Source organism: Marmota monax, unplaced genomic scaffold (genome assembly GCF_021218885.2).
Source record: "Marmota monax isolate L192 unplaced genomic scaffold, Marmota_monax_Labrador192_F-V1.1 WCK01_AAM20220418_F8-fsc00272, whole genome shotgun sequence".
NCBI classification, from domain to species: Eukaryota; Metazoa; Chordata; class Mammalia; order Rodentia; family Sciuridae; genus Marmota; species Marmota monax.
Window position 1 is genome coordinate 794,462 of NW_026694928.1, and position 12,002 is coordinate 806,463.

The window sequence follows — 12,002 nt, forward strand, 5'->3', positions numbered from 1 at the left end:
ACATTAGAATTATTTTCATTAATAATATAATGTAATATAAATAATAATAATAGTGCATCTCTACTATAATTTGAGATCGAATGGCATGTCACTATGGAAGGAGTCCATCCTGCTGTTACCCAGGTTTCTATCCTGTAAAAAAGACTTAAGAACATGGGACTTCTGCTTCTTCTCTTCACTTGGGGGCTACTGGATAAAACATTTCTTTTGCATAGAGAAAAAGATCTGATCAGATCTTTAATAGAACTCAGGGCTTTGTGCCTAAATCAGGCATTTCACTATATCTTTTACTTTTCATATTCAGCACAATGTGGCACTGCTGCCAATGTCACTTGCAGGGCATAGCCCATGTAAGGTCACTTTATCCAAGATATCCCTTTATTCTGCTTGCTTGTTTCTACAGTGGGGAAAATTGGTTGAGCGACCTTATTTCTGTCTCTTCTCTATGCAGCTAGGAATTCTATATTTTGGAAATATTCATTAACTCTACACTCTCTGCGGGAACACTTATTTGTGTGACCCAAGATCTCTGCTTTGGTCTGCCGCACAGAGAAGTAAGCAATTTGAGTTGTGTACTACATAGCATTGGTTGCACAGATATACCAAAGTGTCAATTGTTTTCCATTAGGTTACTGAATATTTGAATAGTTAGTCAGATCATTGAAGAGGAAGTAGAGATAGTAAATGCCAGAACCCTATCAGTTGCCCTATGAAAACTTATGCATTTAATGTTTCCTTAGACTCAACTTAAGCCCTTTCTTGGCAGGAATAATAAACTTTCAACTTTTGTACCTCTAAAACCTATCAAGGTTTCATATAGATAATTTCATTGCACTGAAGTGAATGGGCTCACAGAGAAAACATTGTTTAACTATTTTATCTATAACCCATATTATATTAGCACAATTTTTAAATGTTCTTTACCTTCTAGCTAAACACACTTAGAAGACACAAATCACAAAAAAAGGAATGATAAAATCCTATTGTGTACAAGTGGGTTTGGACAGATTCTCCACTATCTCTCTCCTTGAAAAAACGGTTAGGATTATCATAAAAGTACATTGTAGAGATTCAGATTTATTGTGAATAAAGGAATTAGAGGATGTGAATGATCAAAAATGTTGGTGGGGAAATGATTATTTAAATGATGAAGGGAAACATATAAGTCCTTCTAAACTGATTAACAACCATTTTCAAAAAAGTACAATGTCACTTCATGTAAGTGAATGTGTCTGTAGCAGACTGTAATAAATTAGTCCTCAATGAAAACTTAGCTTACATTTTAAAAATGAGTAATGTCAAAATAAAAATTAAGTAAAAGAAGCAAAATTTGTGCTGTTTTCTATAATCTCCAAAAATAATATTTCTAGCAATTACTTTTGCTAAAAAAATAAATCGCTCACCGTAACTCATTGTAAATTAATTACCTGATTAAGAACCACATCACTTATTATAATTTTTTAAATAATCATTAGGTACTTTGGTTATTTGAAGGATTTTGCCTATCTATATTCATAAATCTTCTTGCTAAGGATTTTATATTTTTAAAATATATATAATATTCTGGTAGGTACAATTTAAATTCACATATTTTTAAGAAGGTTAAGTGTTACATTTGTATATAAGTAAGTTGACTGACATTACTAAAAATGTATTCCATGTATACTGCCTTTAAAGATATTAGTATGCATTTTGTTTTAGAAAAATACTTTCTTGGATAAGTATGTTTAGTAAATACTGTATCAAATGTGACCCCCTTTTCCTTACATCACAATGAGAATCTTACTGAGGATAATGGGATAATCCATAAAATCATTTCTCCAGAAACATTTTGTCAAAGCCACTCAATAGCATCCATAATGGGATGAGTGATCATCCTTGGAGACTGTGGAGATTACTTTACTTGAAAGAAGGATTTTTGTGGCAACAAATAGATTACGGATCTTGAGAAAGGAAGATGAACTTGGATCATTCAAGATGGTCTTAAACCCAATAGAAATTGGTAATGCACACAGAAAAGACACACTCAAAAAATCCATGGAACCAGAAATTCAGCCACAAGCCAAAGAATGTGGGTAACCCCCAGAAGCTGCCAGAGGGAATGGATATAGTCCCTGTATTCTCCAGAGGAAATTTGGACCTTGACTTTGGGCTTCTGACATCTATAACAAGAAAATATTGAATTTATTTTAAGCCAAACTGTTGGAGAGAACATGTTATAGGTATCCTAGGGAATATTATAGAATGAATAGCTGATAGGATTTTAGACATACTTAAACATAGATTATTCACTTCAAACTGTGTTCAATATTTCATTTATCTTTAAATACTTAAATTTATCCTTTGATCAAGAACACTGTATCAAATATTGAAAATATGTATCCTTTTCAGAATTTCTTCTACATTTCGTATGACTTTTATAAACAATATGTAATTGCAAAGCTATTTACATGCACTATATATATTTTTCGGATATAATGACATGCAGAATTATAGATAGCAATTATATTTGTTTGGTAAATGTTTTTCTGCAGGACTAACATCCTATAATTATTAGTTATTTCTTTTATTTTTCTAGAAAAATAAGGCAGATACAAAAACATATTAGTGTTCAGGTAAGATAATATCTTTAAAAATGTACTAGAATATTAAATAGAATTGTAATCATTTTTAATAGAATGATAGAAATTTAAATAGGTGAACTTTTTTTTAGAAACATACTTTTATAGGTTGTAAGAATAAGTTTTACTCTTTAGCCTTTTTTGGAAAAGAAATTCCTTTTCTTAAAACACAAAATTGAACCTTGTTGTTCTATGATTTAAAACAATGATACCAATAAATGAAGTAATTGCTATTGAGTGCCTTTGATGTTATCAGTACTATGTTAGTAGGTTGCATATATAAAACATACCTAACAAAAATTTCTCCAAGATGCTATCATGTTTATTTTTAGTTCTGAAGTTAGACACTTCAGGAAATGAAATTACTTTCCTTAGTTTAAACATCTAGTGCAGACGCAAGCATATACTTAAACCCTGGTCTGTCTGACATCAAGACGTTAACAGCATTTCCAAATCTGAATCTCACTCTTTTTCTTCTTCTTCTTTGTAAAACTTCTATAATCTCATACTGAAATTACAGATAGGTTTGGAAATCGTTATTTGCATCTAAGGTGAGAGAAGAATCCAACAAGAGACATTTGTATTTTCACTGACAAAAAGAAAGAATATTTATAAAATAAAATGTTAGTAGCTGAAAGACAATGTGTTATTCTGTGACTGGGATTCTCTCAGCCGGTAGAGAATGCTCATAAAGTGCTGCTTCTAGCTAGTATGATCATATTTATTCATTGTGGCTTATGCTTATACTTGATGTGGGCTTTCTTCATTTTTGAGATGTAATGACAGCATATGCATTTGACAAAAATATGGCATTTTGTTTTGTTTTTATTTTTTAAAAACAACAAAGTTGAAAAAAATTCTGCTTAGGAGTCAAAATGAGCACATCTTTTCTCATTTATATGCGATTATTTAGTAAATAAATAATTTCTACATTCACATAAAGGAATATGATCTGTTTTTTGTTATCATTGTGGTGGTGGTAGTGATGGTGCTAGGGTGGAATCCACCAGGGCTTTGCATATGCTAGGCAAGCACTGTGCCACTAAGCTACACCCCAGTTCTAGAATGAACCTGTTTTGATGTCTGTTAAGGAAAAATCCCAATAATCAAGCAAACACTTTTCCAGTAAAATGGAAATATTTTCTTTTTCTTTCTATCTAGACAGATTTTTCTCACAAGATATAAAACACTGGTCAATATATGCAGCTAGTAAATGTTGACTTCTGAGGTTTAGTTTCCAATGGGCAAAAGAATACAAGCAATTCCAAGTTCATACAACTCTTGTAAGAATAAACACACACACACACACACACACACAAGTTTACCACTATGTACTAATAGCTAAAAGGGATGTAATCACTGTTATTATTCCAGAATCAAAAGACTCTTTTGTATAACCTTGACTCCAGCAGCACTACCTCAATCTCCATTCTGTTAGAAAGATGTGGACTTTGTTCCTAATTTTTTTTTAATTGAACATTTTGTTTTCTTCACCTTCTTCCTTTTAGATATCTCATTGACTTAATTCCTTGGTGGTTTGGGCTCTCATGAGTCCCCGTCAACCAAAGTTTATCTTCTGTCTGCACTCTGAAGTCTTTGCTTGTAAGTGTATCCATTGCCTTTCCTTTCACTAATGTAAAGCTTCTCATCAATCACAACTCAACCCAGTCTCACCTTTTAAAAGAAATTTCCATCTAGATCAGTTTCCTTGCCATGACACCATATTTTGATTGCATGGCTCTTCAAATTGTTGTTCATTATACATGTATGCTTACTTTAGAAATGTTGTATCCCATATCCAAGCAAGTTCCTTCAATATAGGTGAAACACTTCTTTTTTCATCAGTATTATTTTTTCAGTACTGAGGCAATTTAAGTATATATCCAATAACTATTTATTGCATGAATGGATTTCATCAAAAATGAAGAATCACATCTTTCAATGTACAACTTGAATGCCAGCAAGTCATAAAGCTTTTCGAATAGGTGCCTTCTCCTATATTTGTTTCATGCAGAATTAATTGCTTATTTCTACAAGTTACTATTAGTGCTTTTTTGCATCATTCTTAAGCTTCTTTCATGGAAAACACTGGGCTCTTTGTTTTGTCAAGTATTTAGTGAAGAAGAGGGAGACAGTCATTACTTTCTGGAAGACAAAATTAGAAATGCCTGTACTACTGATTTCATGTTGTTTATATTATCATGATGTTTATATTATCCCCCTTCTGTATCTCTATCTCTCCCATCTCTGTCTCTGTCTCTGACTCTTTCCCTCTCAGTATTTCACATTTAGATTGACAAGCATCAGGTGGAAAGAGGCGCAGGGAATAGATGAAAGTTATTCTGAGCAAGCAGAAAGCATTAGCCTCACAAAGTAAGAAAACAGTATCTTGTTGAGAAGGAAGGAGAATCCAGAGATATTGCAGATCTGAGTCCTACTTAAGGGACTGATCAAATAGAAAGAAGTGGAAGATTTTCTGCGACCTATTACTTCATCAAATTTTTGTCCTTCCCCACTACTCCCATGGTATTAGGGACTGAACCCAGGGGTGTACTACCATTAGGAGACATCCTCAGCCCTTTTTATTTTATTTTTTGGTTTTAGACAGGGTCTCAGTAATTTTCTGTGAGACTGATCTTGAACAGGCAATCCTCTTGCCTCAGCCTCCCAAGATGCTGAGATTGGAGGGATTCCCCACCACACCCAGCTGTTTTTCTTCAAATTACACCAAACTCACCTTCCATACTCACTGATTCTGGGCTATTTCTTGTGGATGCTATTCTCTTCCATATTTTCAAATGTATTTTCATGACTGGTAGAAAAAACTACAGTACTTTGAAAAATCTGATGTACCTCTGAAACTATATTGGAATAAATTTATTTGAACAATTGGTGCTTCTGCTAATCTTGCAGTATAGTTTTCAGAGTCTCACAATTCCTCAATTAGATTGAAAAATGGGAAACACAGAGGTTAAAACATTCTCAAAATATAATAGTCTTTAACAAACAATCCTGGCAGCCCTCAACATCCAGCTGTGCAAAACATGGCTTCAACAACTGCCAGTTAACGTAGAATCCTTATTTCCAAAAAACAGATTAAAAAAAAATACAAGAAAACAGACTTAGCAGACTGTTCTGTAAGAGTTGTTACACAATATCAAAAATCATTAATAAACAAAAAAACAATAATTCAAAAATAATCTCTGTATAATGAACTATAATTGAGGTTTTGACAAGTTATAGGAAAACAAAAGGGAAAAAAGTCTTTATATGCATTGATTTACAAAGAAAAGGAAATCTATGAAAACTTCATGAGACATTTATATTTAGGATATAATAAGGGTAATATATTAATCCATTAAAAGTATTAACATTATATCCCCTAAGTAGGGAACCCATGAGTGGCTCCCCTACAGGTTCAAGGCAAAGAGACATTTTTACATGCACCTATGCAGGATAGTCACCTAGAATAATCCAGCTAGCTGCTATCGATAAGAAAGTAGAACAGAGACAGTAAGCTGGGCTCACTGGAGCCTCATGAACATCTCTGGCAGTGAGATGACCAGGAAGGCAGTGTGAACCGTATCTTAGAGTGAAGTATGTTTGACATCTAAAACTAGAAAATCCAAACTAAACTTTTACAAAATGTCAGAGAAGGTAAAAATTGGAATTTGTGTCCATTGAAGTTATCAGGACTTAGAAAACAATTTGAATTTCTACATATTTTTACAAACTGGTCATAAAGCCAAATTCACTTAAATTCAAGAAATTATTGATCAGACATAGGCTTTGGAGGCTCCCTAATTGAGGATATTATGGTAAGTACTTTTAATGGGTTAATATATTTCCCTTTATCCTAAATGTAAATGTCTCATTAAATGTACATAGATTTTCTCTTCTTAAACCAATGCATATCAACACTTTTTCCTTGTAGCATTGTTTTAACTCATTGATCAAGAAAATATGGATCTGGCTGCTAAAACATGAATCTACAGTTTCTGAAGATGCTAACAGGATCCAGATTCTTTACATTGACTGTGTTTCCCAAAATATCAAATAGGTTTTTTTTTTATATTTTTTATTTGTGCATTATCATTGTACATAATGGTGGGATTCATTATTACATATTTGTACATGAACACCTGATATGACAATATAATTTTGCCAATATCATTCCTAAGTATTTCCTTTGTCCTTCTCCTCCTCCTTTGCCCTGATTCCTTTCCTCTCCTCCATTGATCTCCCCTCCTTTTCTATTTACTTCTATAGTTTTCACACCAAAATATTCTATATTTTTAATCAGTAGAAATACAAATGAAAAAGAAACTTCAGTTTATAGTCAAAAAAGGGAGAAGAAGAAGAGGAGGAGGAGGAGGAAAGAAGAGGGAAAAAGAAGGTATACTATATAATGTATATGCTTATGTCTCAGGAATTGGAATTTCTAGACAAACACAAAACAAATGGTATAAATGTTTTAAATAATTATAAGGAAATAATTCTAATATGTGAATACATAGGGATTCTCATATACAGAAACTATAAAAAAGAATAAAATGCAACTTTTAGACCCAAAATGACAATAACTGAAATGAAACAGTTTCTCAGCCAAAGATTGATGATAAATAATGGGAATGATTTCTATAAGAAAAAATCCAGGACACAGGTTTGATTCCCTGGAAAATAGGCTGCTATGGAGGTTATTTGGAAGAGTGTATTTTAGGAAGGGATCTTGGAATTTATACCCTTAGAAGGGAAGAGAAGGTATCAGCATTGTACACAAGGAGGATGCTGAAGTGCTGTTCAGTCCTGGTGAAATAATATGCCAATTACATGGGGAGCTTTAAAGTTGAGGATGTCATGTCAGTGATCCTAGAGTTGAGGTCCAGCGGTAGAGCCATGTTGAGCAGTCATTGAATAATAGTTGCATTAAGAAGGAAAAAGGACACAAATCAACCACTTAAGTGCTAGATATCCTTCAACCAGCCCCCTAAAAAATCTTGACTCCTCCTTATGATGATGATGGTGAACCATGCCTGCCACCATGATTATCCTTTCTGTTCACTGGTTTTCTGGCATGAAAATCCTGAAATACCCAGATTGTAGCTACATGTTAAGAGTTCAAGTGACTGTGTTAATCAGCTTTTCATTGCTGTGACCAAAATACTCAACAAGAACAACTTAGAGGAGAAATATTTATTTTGGCTAATGGTTTCAGTGGTTGGCTAATGGTTCATGATTGGCAAACTCCATTGCTCTGGGCCTCAAGACAGAACATCATGGGGTAAGTACATAGTGGAGGAAACCTGTTCGGATCACACAACCAGGAATCAGAGAGCAAGTGAGACACCAGGAACAAAATATAATCATCAAAGCATGTCCCCAGGGATCTATTTCCTTTATCCATGACTCACTTGCCTATGGTTACTGCCCATTGGTCCATCAAATTATGAATCCTTAAATGAATCAACCCATCAATTCGGTTATAGCTCTTATAATCTAATAATTTCACCTCTGAACGTTCCTGCATTTTCTCACATATGAGCTTATTGGGGACATCTCACACCCAAACCATAACAGAGACTCTTGTTGATTTTCCCTGAAGGAAGTGTCACTCCTTTGGTAATGATGAATTCTTAAGCAGCAGAACACAGAACTGAAGAAAAGGTAAGCACAAATTTCCAAATACATCATTGAAAGTGATGGTAAGTAGAAAGACTTCCACTCTGACCTCCCACTTCTTGGACGTTTGGATTCTACTTGTTTAGGTAGCAATACTGTACAACTGCCATTAATTTAAAGGGCATGATGCATTGTGGATGATGGATCCTCATTCTAGCCAACGACTGTTTCTAATTCAGAGAATCAACTGTATCTTTTCACAGACCATTCTATTGTTTTGTCAGGTGACTGCTGCTGTTATTTGATACAAATTTGGATTTTGTTCTTAGTAAACCCTATTTTAATTGACCCGACTGCTAGGTTAAAAGGTAAAGGCTGAAACTGTGATGTGTGCATGTTGTCCTGTTATACACTTACCTCTCTATCAAGCAAGGGAGAGTTCCCAGGTTTACTAGAAAGTACTGTTTTAATAGGGAGAGATAGGTCATTTTTGCAAGATCAGAATGTTCAGGAAATCTGGAGATTAAGTATATTTGTAGCACCCATTCAGATATTCTCATTGTATATATCAAACCAGGGTCCTGTATTTAGCCTGACAGAACTGCCTTAGTTGGATTTTTTTTTTAAGCTCAGCTATTTTCGACGACGTCTGCTCTTCAGCTTTTTCTGCTTTCCAACTGCATGAGAGTAGAGTCTCTTTATATGCAATCAATGAGGCTTCTGGTTTTAACATTTAGTTTTTAAATTGTCAATTAATCATTCTCAAGCTTTGCAAAAGCCACTCAATCTCACCATCCTTATGGTTACTATTTACCACATATTTTTCAAATGCCAAATTGTTCCAGCTATTGCAGTCCTTGCCAGTGGCATAGAACTCTAGTTCACAACTGATAAATGTTTTAGCAATTGCACAGGAATTCTTTGTGCTCCACCTGACAGTATTGGGGTCATCTTTGACAGCTGGAGGCAGATGGCAAAACTCCAAAATTCCATTTTAGCCTCTCATTTATTTAGACCATTCTTGGCACCAACTGTTATGGTTTACAGTCTTTCAGGTAGGAAAATCTGAGGTTGAAATTAGCATGCAGGATGCTCATTAGGGTGCATGATTTGATTAATATCTTGAAAGAGATGGAAGGCTTTAGAACAGGGAAATGATAAGTCACAGTGCAATACTTAAGTCAAGCCAATGGGAGTCTACAGCTGAGATGTCAGTGTGACTCATCTAGAATTCAGTAAAGGCTCAATCTTTACCTCACATGATGATCTGGTAATGAACAGAGTATGGCCAGGAAAACAACTGTCGACTTGTAATTGTGAATCCCCAAAGAAATCTGTACCTGATGTATATCATCTGGCAGTATACACAGAAGCTGGGGCAGGGGGCACTGTATGGCATGTAACAGCTTTCACCATGAAGGCAATAAATTTTTTACTTACTTTTAAAATTAAATAGGCATCTCTTATATGATAGATATGTAGAGACTAGCTATAAATACAATATATCATTTTAATTTAGTATTTTCTGAATATCAGGCAAGCAGTCCAGCATGAATTATTTTTGGACTTTTTTTTTTCTTTATTAGAATGCCACTGATTTTAGAAGAGTTTATATAGCAATTTGGAGCCACAGATTGGTGGTTTATCCAGTACCATCTGTATTTTCATATTCCAAAATTCTTTTTAATGGAAAAGAATGCTAGCAAATCTATCTTCACAATTTACATGACATGATGTGATAGAAGTGTATTTATTAGATCAAAATGGTTCAATCATATTTCACTGTGTCATTAATTGGAAATCTTGCCACCTTTTTAATATTACTCATGAATGAGCTTATTATAAGATATATTGGCTAAGTCTTAGGCATAGTTAAAAATTATTTTAATGAAATCATTCCTCAATTTTGGCCTAAAATTAGCAAGTATAATTGACATTACCAATTTATATTTTGTAAAACTCTTTTATTCTCCAAATATTAACTTTTAAAATGAATGTATTAAACTTAAACTTTACATTTAAGATAGTTTATTGCTTCCTTTAATAGTCAGTTTTGGGTGCTGTTCAACCTCATGTGACTTCTCTGACTTACACAAGACTTTTTGGCAGAATTCCTGCAAGACCAGAGTATACCCATCTAAGATCAACTGACAGTACAGATAATACTTCTCAAGTGACAGTATTAGTGGGAAAATGACCTTCTATTTACCTAAATTGTATTTGAAGGGATTATGTTCTCAGGTCAAGTTTAACCCCAACTTAAATGGGACATACTTCTTGATTCCTAGTAAAATCATGAACCTTAGTAAATGTGTAAAATGTTGCTTATTGGAAAGTCAGCAAAATAAAATCTAGAATGCAGACTTTTATTATGCATTTAATGAGGTACTGTTTTTTGTCCTTGCTTTCAGTCTTGATGCATGTTCAATGTACACAAGAATAATATTCACCAAAAATAGTCTAAATCATTACCAACTAAGGCATTCCTGCTCTTAAAAAGTAGAATGACATGTAGTACCTAGCAGTCTGAAAAATGACCTACTGTGATTATAAACATTGGAGAAGTAAGTTAGCTTTGAACTATGCTTTACAATTGAAGAATACCTTAAACACTGGAATTTCACTCTTTCACCTTGATTTAAAGCCTGAAAGATTTGGATAAACTTCTTTTTCCGAGTAGTGATTGAAACTTGTCATTATGTAACTTGAAGATTACAAAATCTTTTAATAGTTTTGTTAAAGTTTATTTCAGGAAAACTTCAAAAAATTTTGGTTCCAAGAAACATTCAAGAAATGGGACACATATTTGGGACTAACTAAATGAAGACATAGAGTCCTCAGAGTAGCTGGCTATGCTATAAGAAGAAAACATGCAGAGTTTTCCAAGAAAGACCTCAGGATCTCTTTTCTATTCTACAAGCATCCACAACAGTTCCCCTGTGACCCAACGTTGCTGTCCATAAACTTACAATTTTTCTCCACCTGAAAGCAAAAAGCAAAATACCTGTGCTTACTATAAAATGTAGTCTAACATAAAGTTTAAGGACATGGAATTTTGAGAACCTGAAACTGTTTTCAAACATCATCTCTGCTGTTTTCATTCCATATATCAATTTTTCTCATTCTCTAAAAGGAGTATAAGTGGTTTTTTTGTGTGTGTGATAAAATATTGTGTAACCAATAGAAATAATGGAAGTGATAAAAACAAATATGTATAAAACACTAATAATGGGCCAATAGTGGAGAATGAAATCTACCAGATTATGCTATTTCCAAATACACCACAAAGAATCCTGCATAATGCACTAATTAATAATAATAACAACAATAATAGAAGGGACATCAGTACAGCAGAGCATGCAGATATTGGGAGGGAGGAAAGGGACAGAGAAGGTACTGGAGAATGAAATCCATCAAATTATGTAATATGCATGCATGAATATGGCATAATGAATCCCACTAATAGGTATAATTACAATGCACTAATAAAAATTACACTAACAATTGCTATCAAGTGTAAGTTCCAACATTTTGTTTTTGCAGAAAAATATTTAGCTTTTACTTATAAACTCACACACATATGTTTTAATATTATTTTGAATAATACTTTGATGAGTATAGGAATATTTTAAGCACTTACACATTTGAATAATATCCTCTGCTACATAAAGTTGGACCCAGACCTATTATTCTAATTTCGTAAATGAGGAAACCATAGAACTGTTCTAAGTAACTTTAGTTAGCCTCACACTTAATAGGAAG